The sequence below is a fragment of the Dipodomys merriami genome, unplaced genomic scaffold (genome assembly GCF_024711535.1).
Source record: "Dipodomys merriami isolate MVZ:Mamm:240054 unplaced genomic scaffold, mDipMer1.0.p SCAF_175, whole genome shotgun sequence".
NCBI lineage: Eukaryota > Metazoa > Chordata > Mammalia > Rodentia > Heteromyidae > Dipodomys > Dipodomys merriami.
In genome coordinates, this window is record NW_027203104.1 from 712,163 (window position 1) to 732,734 (window position 20,572).

General features: G+C 39.8%; 1 pseudogene; it reads left to right on the top strand.

Moving 5' to 3' along the window:
* The first annotated feature begins 1,158 nt into the window (after nt 1–1,158).
* Nucleotides 1,159–20,572, top strand: part of LOC138829684 (protein FAM114A2-like) — a 32,890-nt pseudogene continuing 13,476 nt past the window's right edge.

Below are 20,572 nucleotides of genomic sequence, written 5' to 3' on the forward strand. Positions count from 1 at the left end.
TGAAGAGCTGAGGGACAGCGCCCAGGCCCAGAGTTCAGCCCCACTGACTGACAAAAAGTAAAATAAAATTCTCTGAAAAGTTCCATTTTCCTTATATTTTTAATCTTATGCCTTTCTAGCTCCACAAGTCCAGACTTCACACATTTACACTGCTGAAGGATAAATAATGAGATGCATCTTTTGATGAGGGAAGGGGGGGCGGTCATCTTAAAAACCACAAATCAAAGCATCTTACTCTTCTGCTTAGAAACCTACTGCCATTTCCCATTAAGTTCCATATTAAGAGTTAAAACTATCCTGAGCTGGGTGCAGATTGCTAATGCCTATAATCCTAGCTACTCAGGAGCCTAAGGTTTAGGGATCATAGTTTGAGACAAGCTTGGGCAAGGAAATCTGAGATTCATCGCCAGTTAATCATGCATATACATACACACACACAACACACACACACACACACACACACACACACACACACACACACACACACACACACACACACACACACACACACACACACACACAGAAAATAAAACAAAAAAACTTCATCCTGTCTCATAAGCCTGACAAGACATGGTGTCCAAGTCCCAGACCTCATCTTATTTATCTTTTTGCAATCCCCCTCCCACTTTTTTGTGCCAGTCCTAGGGCTTAAACTCAGGGTCTGGGCACTGTTCCTGTGCCTCTTTTTGCTCCAGGAACGTACTCTACCACTTGAGCCACAGCATCACTTCTGGCTTTTTCTGTGTATGTCGCACTGAGGATTCGAACCCAGGGCTTCATGCATGCTAGGCAAACACTCTACCACTAAGCCACATTCCAATTTACTTGACCCCCGTTTTTTGCAGCTTTTTTCTTTTTCTTTTCTTGAATTGCTAAAATTTGTTAAGGCCTTTGCATTTGCTAGTTAGTCCTCCCTCACCTTTTCCTGTCCCATTCATATAACTAAGCGTCCTTGCAAACACTTTGTTATTGGCCTGGATGGCCCTGTTCTGCCCATTTAGGCCTTGCCAAGTCAGTGGCTTGGGTGACCCCTGACCTTGGGATAGTGTGGGAGGGTACTTGGCACTCAGTACCTGTCAGATGGTCAGATCTTCAAAAACATAAAGGCAGTCGGACACCTCCAGTCTCCTTTTCCCAGCCGACATCACTCCAGGGACTATGGTCAGCCAACATTTAAACTACCCAGTTGGTGCCCAAACTCAACAAACCAGACCCCCAGCCGCATCAGATAGAAGAAGAAGCAGGACCCAGAAGTATACCCGGCCAGACCCACCCCACAGGGGGAAGCATTCCCCAGGCATTGGGAGCATGCTTTGGAGGTGTCAGCAGTGGCTGTGGTGCTGGCTGGGTGCATGGTACTCCCCACGTTATGGTCAGCAGGAGCAAGGTAAGTCCCAGGATAGGTGCTGGTGGCCTTGATTGCTGAGAAGGGAAAAGGAAAGAAAAGGTGGCCTGAGGTTGTGTGGTAGGTGTGAAAGACACAAAGCATATGCATTTTGCTTCCTTAAAAATATGAATCCCTTTAGCTTATTTTTTTCTTAGTTCACTTGCGTATTCTCTTCCAATTCATCATAAAATACCCAGAAAACTTAGGAAACCATTAAATAATGCAATTTCACTTTCACCTACCTGTTACTTATTTATGTTTGCTGTGAGATGATGAATTCATTGAGAGTAGAGTATCTACATTCCTTCTACTAATAATGTTAACGCATAAACAAAATAAACTCATTGTCTTCCAGTCTAGCACATTCTACATTATTTTTTTTGGTCGGTCCTGGGGCCTGAACTCTGGGCCTGGGCACTCTCCCTCAGCTCTTCAGCTTAGGGCTAGCACTCTACCATTTGAGCCACAGTGCCACTTCTGGATTTTTCTGCTTACATGGTGCTGAGAAATCAAACCCAGGGCATCATGCATGCAAGGCAAGCACTCTACCACTGAGCCACCTTTCCAGCACCTCTAGATGATCTTTAAATCATGTAGATTCAAATTTAGATGATGATGACCAAAGAATAGAGATTACCATTGTTTCCTATTTCAGAGTATGTCCTAATCTCATATGAAGTTACATGAATTACATTTCTACAATGATATATTTTGTATGTATTACATATAGTACATGAATTACACATAGTATACAACACACACACACACACACACACACACACACACACACACACACACACACACACACACGTATATATATAGAGTTTAGCTCCAAGGTGTCTTAAAAAGTTGTTTTCTGGTTTCATGCCTTGTGATTGTTTTTCTCCCTGGTATTTTAATGGCTCCAGGCACCTGGTATCATGTATACCTTTGAGCTTTCTCATGGATTGTTTTTATACCTTTGAACTCTCTCTCTCTGGCATTTTCACCTATCATAGTCCTATGCACCTCTCATGACAGGCATTTGCAGATGTCTATGGGGCTAATAAAATTAACATAATTGAGTGAATTGAATTTGAGTGCCAGTTTTTTTTTTAATTGTATTTTATTTTATTTGAGAACATACTGTACAGAGGGGCTACAATTACATGGGCAGGATAATGCATACATTTCTTTTTTTTTTTTTTTAATTGTATTTTATTTTATTTGAGAACATACTGTACAGGGGGGCTACAATTACATGGGCAGGATAATGCATACATTTCTTACCAAGCATTGCAGCCTCCTCCTTTGTTTACCCTTCACTTCCCTTCCCCGCCTCCCCCCTCCCCCCACCCAATTTTACCCCCCTCCCCCCACCCAATTATACCCCCCTCCCCCCCCCACACTGACATTGTAAAGCTGGTTTTGACATGACATTTTGTACTTCTCATTGTTGCAACAGGTCCACCTGAATCCTTAAACGACTTGTTTGTCCCCATCTCCTCCACATGTTATACTGACATCAAATATAGTGAAAGCGGGGGTTACACTGTGGGGGAGGGACATACAAAGCAACAAAGAAATCATCTTATAAATGCGTTAGAAACACATGCATGAAAGAAACGAAAACATTAAAATACATATTTAAGGGTTCATTTTCCTAACATCACATTATCTGAACTTTTCCGCTTGACTCATACCTATACTAGATATTGCAAATAAGGGAAACCATGGGACCTATGCTTCTTTGGGCCTGGCTTACTTCACTTAATATAATTTTTTCCAAACCTTTCCATTTCCTAACAAATGGGGAAATGTCATTCTTTCTGATGGAGGCATAGAATTCCATTGTGTATATATACCACATTTTCTTGATCCATTCATCTACTGAGGGGCATCTGGGTTGGTTCCATGTCTTAGCTATGGTAAATAATGCTGCAATAAACATAGTTGTGCTGGTAGCTTTAGTGTGGTCTTGTTTGTAAACATTTGGGTAAATGCCCAAAAGTGGGATTGCTGGATCATAGGGGAGATCTATGTGAAGTCTTTTGAGGAACCTCCATACTGCTTTCCAAAGTGGTTGAACAAGTTTACATTCCCACCAACAATGAAGTAAGGTTCCTTTCTGTCCACATCCCCTCCAGCATCTGTTGTTGTTAGAGTTCTTGATTTTTGCTGTTCTAACTGGAGTGAGGTGATATCTCAATGTTGTTTTGATTTGCATTTCTTTTATGGCTAGGCATGTTGAACATTTCTTCATGTGTCTATTGGCCATCCTTCTTTCTTCTTCAGAGAAGCTTCTCTTTAAGTCTTTCGCCCACTTATTTATTGGGCAGTTGTTTCTTTGAGGATTTGTTGTTGGGTGGTTTAATTTTTTGAGTTCCAAGTATATTTTAGATATGAGACCCTTGTCCGTTGTATGGCTAGTAAAGATCTTCTCCCAATCGGTGGGCTTTCTATTGATCTTGCCAGCTATGTCATTTGCCCTGCAGAAGCTCTGCAATCTTATGCAATCCCATTTGTCCAACCTTTCTTTGATTTGTTGTGCTTCCGGGTCTCTATTCAGAAAATTTCGACCTGAGCCAAGGAGACCTAGGGTTTCTCCTATTCCATCCTGTAATGTTTTCAGAGTGTCTGCTTTGAATTCAAGGTCTTTGATCCATTTGGAGTTGATTCTGGTGCAGGGTGATATATAAGGATCTAGCTTTAGTTTTCTACATGTAGTTAACCAATTTTTCCAGCACCATTTACTGAAGAGGCTGTCTTTCTTCCATTCTATTGTTTTAGCTTCCTTATCGAAGATTAGATGGCTATAGGTCTGTAGGTTCATTTCTGGGTTTTCAATTCTATTCCATTGGTCCTGAGGTCTGTTCTTATGCCAATACCAAGCTGTTTTGATTACTATGGCTTTATAGTAGAGTTTGAAATTTGGTATTGATATTCCTCCAGCAGTGTTCTTTCTGTTGAGGAGCGTTTTTGCTATTCGGGGTCTTTTATTGTTCCATATGAATTTTTGGATTGCCTCCTCTATTTCCTTGAAGAATGAGGGTGGAATTTTGATAGGTATCGCGTTGAATTTGTAGATAGCCTTGGGAAGTATTGCCATTTTCACGATGTTAATCTTGCCAATCCAGGAGCATGGGAGGTTTTGCCATTTTTTTAGTTCTGTGTTGATTTCCTTTTTCAAGATTTTAAAGTTTTCATCATAGAGGTCCTTCACTTCTTTGGTTAAGTTAATTCCTAGGTATTTTGTTTTTTGTGGGGCTATTACAAATGGAGTTGCTTACCTAATTTCAGCCACACTTTTCTCATTGTTGGCATATAGAAAAGCCATTGATTTTTGGGGGTTAATTTTATAACCTGCTACTTTGCCAAAGTTTTGAATCAGCTTGAGTAATTTGGGAGTGGAGTCTATGGGATTCTTTAAATATAAGATCATGTCATCTGCAAAGAGGGAGAGTTTTATTTCTTCTTTCCCTATTTGGATCCCCTTTATGTCTGCATCTTGTCTTATTGCTGTAGCTAGGCATTCTAATACTAGATTGAAGAGAAGTGGAGAGAGTGGGCATCCTTGTCTTGTTCCTGAGTTAAGAGGAAATGGCTTTAGTTTTTCACCATTGAGTATAATGCTGGCTGTAGGTTTGTCATATACAGCCTTTATTGTATTGAGGAATGTTCCATGGATTCCTAATTTTTCCAGAACCTTCATCATAAAGGGGTGTTGGATCTTGTCAAATGCTTTTTCTGCATCTATTGAGATAACCATGTGGTTCTTATTCTTGCTCCTGTTGATGTGATGAATAATATTAATTGATTTGCGTATATTGAACCAGCTTTGCATCCCTGAAATGAATCCTGTTTGATCATGGTGTATGATTTTTTGGATGAATTGTTGAAGTCGATTGGCCAAAATTTTGTTGAGAAGTTTTGCATCAATGTTCATCAAAGAAATGGGTCTATAGTTCTCTTTCTTTTATGAGTCCCTGCCTGGTTTTGGGATGAGGGTTATGATGGCTTCATAGAATGTGTTCGGTAGTGAGCTTTCTCTTTCAATTTCATTGAAGAGTTGGAGGAGTATTGGTGTGAGCTCTGCTTTGAAGGCCTTGTAAAATTCCGCTGTAAAACCATCTGGTCCTGGACTTTTCTTAGCTGGGAGGTCTCTTATTGCTGTTTCTATTTCAATGCTTGATATGGGCCTGTTAAGCTGGTTTAACTCATCTTGGTTTAGTTTTGGCATGTCAATATTTGCTAGGAAAAGGTCCATTTCTTTCAAGTTCTCAAACTTATTAGCATAAAGTTTTGAGAAGTATTCCCTTATAATGTTCTGAATCTTGGTTGTTTCCGTGGTGATGTTTCCATTCTCATCTCTGAGTTTATTAATTTGGGTGTGTTCTCTCCTTTTTCTGATAAGGTTTGCTAAGGGTCTGTCAATTTTGTTAAGTTTTTCGAAGAACCAACTCTTTGTTTTGTTGATTCTTTCTATAGTTTTTTTGGATTCTAATTCATTTAATTCTGATTTAATTTTGATTATTTCTTTCCGTCTACTGGATTGGGGTTTATCTTGCTGCTCTTTTTCAAGGAGGTTTAGATGTGTCATTAAATTGCTAGTTTCCGATCTCTCCAATTTGTTGATGTAGGAGCTCAGAGCTATAAACTTGCCTCTGAGTACTGCCTTTGCTGTGTCCCAGAGGAGCTGGTAATTTGTGTGTTCATTTTTGTTGAATAGCATGAACATTTGAATTTCCTTTCTAATCTCTTTCATGACCCACTCATGATTCAGCAGTGTGTTGTTCAGCCTCCATGTGATACCGGACTTTCTTTGGTGGCTTTTGGTGTTGAGTTCTAATTTTATTCCCTTGTGGTCAGAGAGAATGCAAGGTATAACTTCAATGTTTCTGAATTTAGACAAGTTTGCTTTGTGGCCTAAAATGTGATCTATTTTAGAAAACGTTCCATGTGCTGCTGCGAAGAACGTGTATTCTGATGCTGCTGGGTGAAATGTTCGGTAAATGTCTGTTAAGTCTAGTTGATCTATGCAGCTGTTTAGATCTGCGGTTTCTCTGTTGAGTTTTTGCTGAGTTGATTTATCTAGTGGGGAAAGTGGTGTGTTAAAATCCCCAACAATTAATGTCTTTGGATCTATATGGGATTTGAGGGAAAGTAGTGTTTCTTTGATAAATTTGGGTGCTCCATTGTTTGGCGAATAGATATTTAGAATTGTAATATCCTCCTGAAGGAGAGATCCTTTAATTAGTATGTAGCGACCTTCTTTATCTCTTCTCACGAATTTTAATTTGAAGTCTATTTTATCTGATATTAGGATTGCAACTCCCGCCTGTTTATGAGGGCCGTTTGCTTGGTAGATTTTGTTCTAGCCTTTAACCTTGAAAATATGTTTGTTTTTACGGGCAAGATGTGACTCCTGCAGGCAGCAGATAGAAGGGTCTTGTTTTTTAATCCAATTAGACAGTCTATGTTGCTTAATTGGAGAGTTCAGTCCGTTAACGTTAAGAGATAGGACTGAGAGGTATTTGGGAGTTCCTGCCATGTTATCCACCTTCTTGGGGGCTGTGAAAGCTGGGTTCTTCCTAAGGTTCTTGGATTCTCAGTTTGGGTGCAGTTTCTTGGCCTTTGTTGCGGTCTTGTTGGTTTTCTATGTGTAGGACATCTTTAAGAATCTTTTGTAGGGCTGGTTTGGTGGAGATGTATTGTTTCAATTTTTCTTTGCTATGGAAGGTTTTTATTTGGCCTTCAGTTATGAAGGAGAGTTTAGCTGGGTACAGTATTCTTGGTTGATAGTTGTTTGTTTTTAGGGCATGGCATACGTCATTCCAGGCTCTTCTTGCTTTGATTGTCTCTGCTGAGAAATCTGAGGTAATTCTAATTGGTTTCCCTTTATAGGTGATTAACCTTTTCTCCTTGACAGCTTTAAGGATCTTTTCCTTGGTCTGGGTTGATCCTGTGTGGATTATAATGTGACAGTGGGATGTCCTATTCTGGTCTGGTCTATTTGGGGTTCTAAAAGCTTCTTGTATCTGAATAGGCCTATCTTTTTGTATGTTTGGGAAGTTCTCTGCTAGGATCCTGTTAAACAAATTTCCTAGACCATTAACTTCTGTTTCTAGGTGCTCCTCTACACCCATTATCCTTAGGTTGGGCCTTCTGATGGTGTCTTCCAGGTGTTGGATAGACCTATTATATTTCTTGGACTTGTCTTGGATGGTTGTATGTTCTTTCTCTATAATATCTAGGCTGTCTTCAATCCCTGAGATTCGATCTTCTGCATGGTCTAACCTGCTGTCAAGACTCTCTACTTTGTTTTTTATCTCTTTTCCTTCTAATTGGTCAGCTTTGATGGCTTCAAGTTCTTTGTTGAAGCTCTGTTTTAGGTCTTGTATGAATTTCTTTACTTCCTTAATTTGGTGTTCAGTGTTTGTTCTCAAATCACTTAGTTGATTGGTTATGGTTTCTTTGGACTCCCATTCCTTCTGTTGGGTTCCATTCAGCATTCCCTTTGTGGTCTCCCTGACTTCCTTCAGCTCTTTGTTAATGGATTCCATGAATGCCTTTAGTGATCTTTGTGTATTCTCTACCTGGTCTCTTAATTCGTGAATTACTCTTTGATTAGTTTCCTCCCTTCTGTGGGATTCCTGCAGTTCTCTTTGAGTGTTCTCTGCCTGCTCACGCCATTCCTCCCTTTCTCTTTGAGTATTCTCAAGTTGTTCATGCAAATCCTGTATCAGTTTTTGAGAAGCTTCCTCACGCTTATGATATTCCTGTATAAACTTCTGGGATGCCTCCTCTCTCTCCCTATCACGCTCATACAGAGTCCTTTGTACATTGTCAAACTTCTCATTTATCATGTTTGCTATTAGTGTTTGTAGAGCTATTTGGGAACTCTTCTCTGGATTATTCTTTATCTGTTCTAATCCCTGATTATCAAGGTTGGGAATTGAGATACCCGAATTTGCCATTTTTCTTGTGTTTTTCCGGCTTACTCGGCCCATTTGAGATAAAGATTGCACCAGTTTTGTGCTAGAACACTATCTTAAGGCAACCATCAACCAAAGTTTGCATTTGTACCATCAATAGTCTACAGATACAATCTAGTTAAACAGATACATCTATTCAACAACAAACGACTATATGTTAAAGGACTTCGAACCGCAGAAAAGAATTTGGAAAACCAGAAATTATTAGGATTAGGGAGAGATGTGGGTAAAAAATGGGAATAGATTGGTGTGGGGAGGCACAGGGAGAGTTAACTATGTCCTAATCACAGTGCAGGAAATGGGTTGGGTAGGATGCAAGTAGAGAGAGAGAGAAAAAGAAGAGACGGAAAGGGGAATAAAGAGAGACCAGAAAAAGAATAGAAACGTAAAAATTAATGTTATTATAGAGGTTAAAAGACCGTCTATTTAGAGAGGAATGTGAATATGTTCAGAGAAGGGGAGGGACATAGAGGAGATGTGAAAATCTTTAAGGATGGGAAAGGGAGAAGAAAAGATCAGAAGTTCAGTAGATCTAGATAAAAAACAAAAAGATAATTAAGAAAGAAAGAAAAAGAGAAAGAAGACAAGAAAAGAAAGAAAAACTCTCATTCACGTATTCCTAAAATAAAAATTATAAGATGAGAAAAAAAAAAGTTACTGGAAAACAATTATTTTTTCAGAAGAGGCAAAAATTAAAGATTAATAAAAGTTTTAGAAGGGAAAAAAATTTATATATATATATATATATATATATATAGTAACAAAAAACAAAAAACAAGCAAAAAAAAGAAAAGAAGAAGAAGAAAAAAAAAAGAAAGAAAAAAAAGAAAAAAAAGTCTTTTGATTTTTTTTGGGGGGGGGGAGGAGTGGGGAGAATCCTGTATCTCCCTTTTGTCTGCAACCAGTCTCTTGTTGGAGTCTCTGGTCAGCTTGAGGTCCTGTGGCTTGATTGGTTTCTTAAGTCGGTTGGTTGGAAGAGGCAGAAAAATGCTCTGCTTTACCCAAGATTTTGAGATCCCCCTCCCAGGTTAGTTTTCTGGGAGGGTGGTCTGCTTTGAGAGTCACAAAAGAGGGGGATGTGGTGATGAGGCTAGGTTCTGGGTAGAGTTGAGGCCTTTCAACAAACAGTAGCTTTTCCCTGGGGCTATTTTGTGATAAAGCTCACAGCGCCCAGCCTGGAGCCATTCTCAGGGTTTCTGTTTTTCAATTGATTGTGGTGGCTGCTAGAGGGAGGGGCAGCCTCTGGCTCTGGTTACCCAGTGAGACAAGCCACTCCGATGGCTGGCGCCTGAGCTGGGTGACTTTTCCCTGGATGGAGCTGAGTCTGGCAGGTCACTTCGCCGTTAAGTTCTTGTGACCTGCTAAATGACTCATTTTATTCCAAGGCCTGAGCTGGAGCTAGCAGCTCCTCCGAGCTTTGTCGGTATCCAAGATGGAGATCACCAGTGCTGGGGGGGGAGGGGTGGCCTTCCCTCCTCTGCTCCCTGAGGAGTGAGGATGTCGGGCTTGTACTCACGCCGAGTCTTGGATCCTGGGTCGTCTCTGGTCTGCAAGCAGCAGGATGAAGATGTTCGCTCCTTGTCGGTTCTTGTTGGTGTTGAGTAGAATCTGCTCCTCTGCTGCGTCTGGCTCCTTCGTCCCCGACTCTCTGTGTCTCAGGTATGACTCCGCGGCGGTGGTCGCCGCCGCGACCCCGCCGCCGGAGCGGCAGCTGATGCGTTTCCTTGGCTTCCCCTCTCTTGTCTAACTCTCTGTCCTGTGATGGCACACTTGGTGTGATTCTCTGGCTTAGGACTGTTCACTGGAATTCTAAAACTACTTTCTATGTGAGAGCTTGTTCAGATTCCAGCTTCTCCTCCGCCATCTTCCCGGAACTCTCTTGAGTGCCAGTTTTGAGGTGCAGGAGCGTTGCCTAAAAGGACCAGTAGCTATTTGGCATGAGGTAGTTATTAACCAGTCAGTATAGAGCCGTTGTTTCCAGTTTTCAAGGGAAATTGGACACTTGCACTTTTGTATAAAGACTGTTTTTTTTGTATATTTTTTATTGTAAAGATACTGTACAGAGGGGTTACAGTTACATGAGCAAGGTAATGAGTCCATTTCCTATTGAGCATTGTTACCTCCTCCTTTGATTTTTTCTTTTTTTTTTTTTTTTGAAAGTACTGTACAGAGGGGTTACAATTACATGGGCAAGATAATGAGTACATTTCTTATCAAGCATTGTAGCCTCCACCTTTGTTTCCCCTTCCCACCCCTTCCCATCCCCCCTGCTCCCCCCACCCAATTCTCCCCGCCCCCCCCCCGCACCAAAGTTGTAAAGTTCGTTTTCGATATAACAACTTGTACATCTCATTGTTGCAATGGGTCCACCTGTATCCCTATTTAAACGATTTGTTTTTCCCCTTCCCCTCCACAAATTATACCGGCATCCAATACAGTGAAAGCAGGGGTTATACTGTGAGGGAGGGACCTACAAAACAATAATGAAATTATCTTATAAATGTGTTAGAAACAATCGCATGAAAGAAAAAAAATCATTTGAATACATATCTTAGGGTTCATTTCCCAAACATCACCTTATCTGACCTTTTCTGCTTGACTCAGACATATACTAGATATTGCAAATAAGGGAAACCATGAGACCTATGTTTCTTTGGGCCTGGCTTATGAAGACTGGTTTTTAAACATGGAACTCATTTAAAAGTTTAGACACTTTATAGATAAATTAAAAACATCTCTAGGCTAGGTTTGACAATCCAAGCTCTAGATTTGTGTTTGGTACTTTGTGTATGAATCATGTCTTCTGATTCAAATGGATGTTTTCCTTTCTGTTAGCATTTTTGGTATATATCTTAATTATAGTAGTGTGCTGGTCTTTCTGCCTTATTAGTTGTTAGTATGTTTTAAAAATCTATTTGAAACATTTGTTATCATATATTGGCTCTTTCCTGCATGTAGTCAATCTCTCTATAGAACAGGTTTATACATACCTGTGTGTATGGGTGAAGGAGGGTGAAAGATGAAGAGAGTGAGCACAAAAGAAGAGGGTGAAGGAAAGAGGAGGAAATATATTAATTCTCTCATGCTATTTGGTTCTTCTCCTTGTTGAAGGGCCAATATGATATTGATTTAATTCCCAAAGAGCTCTTCTGGAAGGAATTAGATTGGGTATTTGAATTGCTGCTCAAAAGTTGGTCTGAGGTGCTGGGAATGTGGCTTAGTGATAGAGTGTTTGCCTACCATGCATGAAGCCTGTTGCTCAATTCCTCAGTACCACATACACAGAAAAAGCCAGAAGTGGGGCTATGGCTCTCAAGTGTTAGAGTGCTAGCCTTGAGCACAAAAAGCTCCAGGACAGTGGCCAGGCCTTGAGTTCTAGTCCCAGAACTGGCAAAAAAAATGTTGAAGTAGGAGGTCAATGGATATAGCCAAATGGTGGAGCTCTTCCCTGGTATATGTGGGGTCCTGAGTTCTATTGCTCACACTGCAAAAAAAAAAAATAAGTATAAAATATAAGTCAATCGTCATCTCTTTTGTAACATCAAATGTTCCAATACTAACAAAAGGCCCAGAAAAGTGTTTCATACTTATAATCCTAGCTACTCCATAGAAGGAGATAGGAGGATTAAGATTTAAGAGCATACCACAAAAAGTTAGTGTTTCCGAGGTAGCAAGCATGGTAGTTTATGTCTGTAATCTCAGATACTTAGAGGCAGAGGTAAGAAATTCATGGTCTGAGGCTCACCTGGACAAATTGGGAAACCCTATCTAAAAAACAAAAGCAAAAGGATTAGAAACATCTTTTAATCCCTAGGGCCACCACTACAAATAGGGACAAAACCCTAAAAAACTGTTCTGACAGAAATATTTTTGGATAGATTAAATCTCTGGAAGAGTTTTAGTAGGAAGTGATTACTAAAGGCTTTAAAGGATAGTCAGTAAAAGGGGAAATAGATAATGAACCTCCCCACACTGAAAAACTTGCTCAGGGAAAGACCCTAGGAAGACAGGGAAAAGATAAACTGTAAACTAGCATGAAATATTTGCAAGCCACATAGTAGAGGAGTTAAATCTCAAAAAATACAGTATTCTCAAATCTCTGTAGTTACATAATGATAAAAACCAAACTGGAATGATTCGATAATAACCAAAAGATACAAATAAATGTTTCACTGAAGAGTATATACACAGCAAATAAGCACATAAAAGGATGCCTTGGTCCCAGCCCTTAGAGAAATGCAATTTAAAAGGCACAATGAGGTACCACTACATACCAATCTGAATTGTTCAATCAAAATAGTGACAACACAAGATTGATCAGAATTTAGGGGAACTTGATTATTCATACATTGCCACTAGGAAAGTAAAATGATATTTTACTTGGGAAAAGAATAGAACAATACCTTGTTTTTGGACAGTCCTGTGGCTTGAACTCAGTCCCATGGCACTATCCATGAGCTTCTTTTTAGCTCAAAGCTAGCGCTGTAGCACTTGAATAACAGTGCCAGTTTCTGTGCATGTGGTACTGAGGCTTCATGCATGCTAGGCAAGCACTCTACTGCTAAGGTACATGCCCAGCCTAACAGTAACATTTAAAACTAAACTGAGTAGACATTTTTCCCAGAGAAAGCTTTTGTTCCCATAACACCTGCACAAAACCTTTCTGAATCATTTTATTTCTGTGATAGTCCCAAAGTACATTTATACCATGGACTCTTCAGAAACAATAAAAAAAAGTCTTAATACAATACAAATGGGTCTGGAGGGACTTAAATGCTGTGTAAAAAATTCTTAACAAGTGACATGCTATGTAATTCTATCTATACTTCTTTAAGTGACAGAATTTCAGTTGAAATCTGTTGAAATCTGAAGATTGGTGGATTCTGTCACAATGAATTATGCTTCAGTTATGAAAGCTGTTACTAGGAGAACCTGGGGGAAGATCTGTGGGATCTTGCCTGTATTAATTTACTAATGTTCCTGCCTGTGACTCTGAAAGTGTCAATAGATTTAGACAAATAATTTATACTAAAAAAATCTGACCTCAATCACTTTTTCCCTTGGACTTTCTGATAAAGATGATCCTGAGACTCCAGTGATAACTGAAGCAAGTCCTATCCTTGAAGATAGAAACTGGGAGTCAGTGGAGAATTCTGAGTCTGTGAAGAATACTGAATCTGTTGACCAACATGCCAATCAAGAGACTTAATGGTAGCTGTAGTGTCCAGTTGAAAAGACCAGATGTTGGGTCTTCCAGGGACCCTGAGACTTCAGAAGTTTTCCCTTTTCAGGTATCACAGACAGCCACTGACTAGAATCTCTATTTTTTTTTTTTTGTGGGTTGTGGGGCTTGAGTTCTGGGCTTGGGCACTATCTCTGCGCTCTTCAGCTCAAGATGAGCACTCTACCACTTCAGCCACAGTACCACTTGTGGTTTTTCTAATGGTTTATTGGATATAAAAGTCTCATGGACTTTCCTGTCTGGGCTGGCATTGAACCGTGATCCTCAGATCTCAGTCTCCTTAGTAGCTAGGATTACAGGCATGAGCCACTGGCGCCCAGCTAGAATCTCTATTAAAATATTGTGATTTAAAAATATTGGGGTTTATCAGGTACTCCTGGCTCACACCTGTAATCCTAGCTACTGAGGATGCTTAGGTCCAGATGAAATGCAGATTACATCTCCAACTAAATGCCAGCAGACTGCTACACTAGAGGTATGGCTCAAGTGGTAGAGTGCCAGTCATGAGCAAGCAAGCCAAATGTGTGAGGCCCTGGTTCAATGAAAAAAACAAATCATTTAAATAGGGATATAGGTGGACCCATTGCAACAATGAGATGTACAAGTCGTTACGTTGAAAATGAACTTTACAACTTTGGTGGGGGGGCTGGGGGAGAATGGGAAGGGATGAGAAGGGGAAACAAAGAAGGAGACTACAATGCTTGATAAGAAATGTACTCATTATCTTGCCCATGTAATTGTAACCCCTCTGTACAGTATTTTCACAATAAAAAAAAGAGACTCAAGCTCAATGCTAATTTAGGATTACATTTATTTTCTTATTTTTACAACCATAAATAATAGTTTTTCAGTTCTATAAATGCCATCAGCAGTAATTTCCTTTGCTGCATGGTGCCTACATACTGAACACATGCAACTGTCTGTCAGTCAAGCAATGCATTAAGCAAATATTATTAGGTTCCCCATATGTTGGCTAATAATTAGATAACTTATGTATATTATACTCTGGCTCTCTAATTTTTGACACTTTCTTCTGTCTTCCCTCCCCCTCTCATTTACTGGGACAATAGGAAACTTTCCAAAGATATACCCCAGGCCAGATGGGGATCTTGGGGCAGCTGGGGCAAGTCCTTGCTCTCCTAAGCCTCAGCTACAGTAGCCACTGTGGGTAAGGTCATCAGTCATTTTGTTACTGTCTGTGTGCATTTTACAGATTTGTGTTACAAAGGACTTAGTTAATAATTCTCCTTCCACATTTGTTCAAGGTTTTTTTTGTTTGAGATGATAGACACTGCTAGTAAAATTGGTAGCATTTTCTTATTAGAATGAAGTCTAGGAATTGCTATAAATGTCTGTTCTTTAGTGATGATATATCTGGGGTTTGTATAAAAAATGTTATACTAAGGAGATATTCTCAAGGATTAATTACCCTAATTGTTAAAAATAACCTGTCTTATAGCCTTCATGGTTTTAGACATGCACACTTTGATATTTCATTTTTGGAATTTAGTTTGGAAAGTTTGGGTAATAAAGAGCAACATATTTTGATTTTCCCTAGGACAAGATACTTCAAACATCATTGAAAAGGCAGAGACTTCCCTTGGGATCCCTAGTCCCAGTGAGATTTCAGCTGAAGTCAAGATGCTGAAGGTCAGGATAGGGAAACATTAAGTCCTAGGATACTCTGGATTGAGTAGGTAGCTTCTGCATTTTTGATACTAAGGACATGGGGACATCCTACAGCTGTGGTGTGTTGCCTTGTGAATCCAGCTGCCAGTTAGAGATCTGTGTCTTGTAACTGCTCATATCTCTCTACTCTCTATCTCAAGTAATTTCAAGGACTGCTGCATAATAAAATTATATTGCCATATATGTTGAATATAAGAATTACTTAGATATTAATATGGCAAGAAGGGATAGCTGAATTTAAAACTGACAGGACCAAAAATTATTTCTGTTCATTTAGGGCTATTTTTTTGCCTTTTGTTTTTTGTTAATTTATTTTTCTACCTTTTGTTTTTTGATACTGGGCATTGAACCCAGGATGTTGCACTTGCTAGGCAACTGGTTGGCCATTGAGCTGAGGTACATTCTAGCCTTTCCTCTCTCTATTCTTTTTTTGCATTTGGGTTTTTATGAAGGTGAAGGTTTATTTTATATATATATATATATATATATATATATATATATATATATATATATATATAGTGAAAATACAATACCGAGGTGTTACAATTACATGGGCGAGGTAATGAGTACATTTCTTATCAAGCATTGTTGCCTCCTCCTTTGTTTCCCCTTCCCATCTCTTCCCATTTCCCGTTCCCCCCACTTCCATCACTCCCCCCCACCGTGCCAAAGTTGTAAAGTTTGTTTTTTGACATTGTTGCAATGGGTCCAACTGTATCCCTATTTAAACAATTTATTTTTTTCCTTCCCCTCTACAAATTAGACCAACATGAAATACAGTGAAAACAGGGGTTATACCGTGGGGGAGGGACATACAAAGCAACAAAGAAATCATCTTATAAATATGTTAGAAACAATAGCAAGAAAGAAAAAAAATTGTGTCCTTATCTTGGGGTTCATTTCACCTAACATTAACTTATCTGACATTTTCTGCTTGTCTTAGACATATACTATTATTGCAAATAAGGGAAACCATGGGACCTATGTTTCTTTGGGCCTGGCTTACTTCACTTCATATAATTTTGTCCAAGTCTTTCCATTTCCTAACAAATGGGGCAATGTCATTATTTCTGATGGAGGCATAGAATTCCGTTGTGTATATATGCCACATTTTCTTGATCCGTTCATCTACTGAAGGGCATCTGGGTTGCTTCTATATCTTAGCTATGGTAAATAATGCTGCAAAAAACATAGTTGTGCTGGTAGCTTTAGTATGGTCTTGTTTGTGATCACTTGGGTAAATGCCCAAAAGAGGGATTGCTGGGTTATAGGGGAGCTCTATGTAGAGTCTTTTGAGGATCCTCCATACTACTTTCCAAAGTGGTTGAACAGGTTTACACTCCCACCAACAATTCAGAATAGTTCCCTTCTTTCCACATCCCCTCCAGCATCTGTTGTTATTATAGTTCTTGATCCTAGCCATTCTAACTGGGGTGAGGTGGTATCTCAATGTTGTTTTGATTTACATTTCTTTTATGACTAGGGAGGGAGGTTTAGCATTTCTTCATGTGTCTATTGGCCATCCTTCTTTCCTCTTCAGAGAAGTTTCTCTTTAAGTCTTGGGCAGTTGTTTCTTTGAGGATTTGTTGTTGGGTGATTTAATTTTTTCAGTTCGAGTTGTATTTTAGATATGCAACCCTTGTCCATTGTATGGCTAGTGAAAATCTTTTCCCAATCGGTGTGCTTTCTATTGCTATTGCTATGTCCTTTGCCATGCAGAAGGTCTGCAATTTCATGTAATCACATTTTTCCAAACTTCCTTTGATTTGTTGTGTTTCTGGGTCTCTTTTAAGAAAATTTAGGCGTGTGCCAAGGTTTATTCTTGGAAGTTTGTCTTGATCAAAAGGAAACTTGAACTTCTAAGCCGTATGGAAAAGTTTTGAAGACCAGTTTGTTTTCTTCATCTCTCACAGCCCGTATTGTTTCTCATTTAATACTCTTTGCTCATCTCTATCTTTTTTCTCTAGAAGCAGATTTATTCTATCTGTCTTTCTCCATCTTCAGAGTTATATCGCATTTTGGCGTACATACCCATCAGAGACTAACAGGTGAATACCTAAGAGAGAACTGGATTGACATACCTTCGGGTCCATAGTGCATGGGTCAGTAGACTGGAGAGATACCCTTATCAGACATGGCTACAAAATACTCCATATATGAGACACTGTTCTTAATGCTTTCATCAGTGAGGCTATTTTGGCTGTGACTAACACACTATGTGTTTAAAAATGAGTTTATTTTTCTCCCTAAAGAACTCTAGAAATAGACTATTACATGTTGTTTTGGTGAACGTAGGGTCCTGGTATCTTCAGTTTTCTTTGTTGGTTTCTTTATGATTTTGTAATTGTTGTCAGATCATGCTGTGACTACAAGTATGGTATTCTCAAACAGATAAGCTAAAATTCATGAGTTACAGAGACAGGAAGTTTCATTTCTCCTCATGCCCCCCAGCAACTAGAATGGTTTAATGTCTAACTCTGATGCTTTGAGATATTGGGAGATTAAATTGTTAGCATTATCAGAAATTTTTATCAGGAGTTGCTTTTAGTGGGTAAAGAAAACAGGAGTTAGAAGTATTTTTGGGTAGTAAACAGCAGTGACTTCATAAACACTTGAAGGATATCTGTCATTCAGAGACATGTTTTAAGAGGGGAATGAAAATCATGGAGGACCCTGGGAAGAGTGGCTAGTATTAATGTCTTAAAAAGTTGGTGAGTTAATGGATCATGAATATGAAAATCTAAGGAAAGGAGATAGGGAGAATATACCCTTTTTATACCTTTGAAGACTAGCATGGAGAGCAGAGTTTAGGTTGTGTTTACTTATGTCTCATGAGTAGAGAACTCCCACTACTCAGTGGAAGTTTTATGGACTTAGATTTTAGTTGAATAGTAAGTGTACCAGAATAGAATGGGTGGCATTTTCATCTTAAAGCCTTTCCCATCTTCTAAAGTTCCTAAGGAGAGAGATTAATTTCACTGTGAAGGAAATTATATCGGAGATGGGTCTTTTTAGAAGTTTGAGATAAAAGATACCAATGAAATCACTCGGTCATCTTTTTTGCAATTTTGTCATGTTCCTTTAAGGATGTTGTCTTCTGCTCTCTCTCTCTCTCTCTCTCTCTCTCTCTCTCTCTCTCTCTCTCTCTCTCTCTCTCTCTCTCTCTCTCTGTGTGTGTGTGTGTGTGTGTGTGTGTGTGTGTGTGTGTGTGTGTGTGTGTGTGTGGTGTTCCTGGGGCTTGAAATCAAGGCCTGGGTGCTGTCCCTGAACCTTTTTGCTCAAGGTTAGCACTCTACCACTTGAGCAACAGCTGTACTTCTGTGATAATTACTTCTATTTTTTTGGTGATTAATTGGAGAGATAAATCTGCCTGGACTAGACTACCTTGCCTGGGCTGGCTTCAAACTGTGATCCTCAAATCTCAGCCTCCTGGATAACTAGGGTTCCAGGTGTGAACCACTGGCATCCAGATAGTTAGCTAGCTAGCTAGCTTGCTTCCTTGCTTGCTTGCTTCCTTTCTTCCTCACTTTTTTTTTTTTGGTCTGTCATGGGGCTTGATCTCTGGGCCTGGACCCTGTCCCTGCACTCTTCAGCTCAAGGCAAGCACTCTAGCTCTAGAGCCACAGCGCCACTTCCGGTTTTCTGAGTGGTTTATTGGAGATAAGTGTCTCACAGTCTCTCTTTTCCGGGCTAGCTTTGAACCGTGATCCTCAGATCTCAGCCTCCTGAGTAGCTAGGATTATAGGTGTGAGCTACTGGTGCCCGGCCTCTTTCTTTTTTAATGTGTATGTTCTGGCACTGAGGTTTGAACTCCCATCTTCACAGTCTACCTTGTCCCCCTCCCCCACAGCTGGCACTTGAACCCTGCCTCTGATTTTTGCTGAATAAATAAATGGAGATGAAAGTCTCACAGATTCTTCTGCCCTGGTGGCTTTCCATTGTGATCTTTAGATCTCAGCTCCGAGTACCTAGGACCATAGGCGTGAGTCATCAGTGGCCCAGTCCTGCTTTCCCAATTCAGATTCATACTTCAAAACTTTTTAACTGTTTCTAAAAGATACGGGTTACAGTTATATAAGTTGGGTAAAGAGTACAGTTCTTTTTTATCAGTCGTGGACATGAACTCTGGGCCTGGGCACTGCCTCTCAGCTCTTGAACTCAAGGCTAGTTAGTGCTTTACTACTTGAGCCACAATGCCACTTTTAGTTTTCTGATGGTTTATTGGAGATAAGAGTCTCACAGACTTTGCTGCCAGGGCTGGCTTTGAACCACAATCCTCAGATCTCAGCATCCTGAATAGCTAGGATTATAGGTGTGAGCCACTGGTACCCAGCTAAGAGTACATTTCCTTTTTTTTCTTCATCCTTTTTATTTTTATTTTTTGTTGTGAAAATACTGTACAGAGGGGTTACAATTACATGGGCAAGATGAGTACATTTCTTATCAAGCATTGTAGCCTCCTCCTTTGTTTCCCCTTCCTATCTCTTCCCATCCTCCCCCACCCTCCCCACCCAATCCTCCCCTCCCCACACCAAAGTTGTAAAGTTCATTTTTCCACATAACGACTTGTACATCTCATTGTTGCAATGGATCCACCTGTATCCCTATTTAAACGATTTGTTTTTTGGACAATGTCACTGCTTTCTTCTCTCTCTTAGGCTTGTTTAGAGGGAGTCTAGTGTAGCCTTCAATCTTAAGGACTAGTTAATCTTTAGTGCTGAGCCCTGATTCCTCTGAATTCACTCTTATTCCTCAGGTGTGAAGTGAAGTCTGTTCACTTGATTGTTTAAAAACCAGATGTTTCCGCATAGCTTGAGCTATGGGGATTGTGTTGCTTACTACTTACACTAGTTCTTCTCCCAACTGTATGGGGTTACCTAGTGTTTGAACAGTGTATTATTCAGATAAAGACACATGGGCACATCTGTAGATTCTTGGAACATTTTACTTATATAGCTGCATCCTCTGAAGTTTTCTGACTTTCAAGTGGTAGCTGCTTCAGCCTTCCCTGATGCCAGCCTTTATCCCTAACTTATATTGTGCATGAGTGTTCTGTTGTCTTTAGGATCTCCTCTGTGTGTTGGGGTTTGGAACTTTTCTTTAGGCAGAAAACCCAGCTGTAGGGTTGACTTTGTTTCTCTTTTCTCCTGGACCAAAGTCTTTTTTTTTTTTGGTCTTTTTGTCCAGTGTCAAAAAATAGTTCTTTCTTCTATTTTGTCTGGTTTTCTAGTTGCTGTATAGGAAGGCAAGTGTAATATCAGCTTATTTATAGTACTTGAA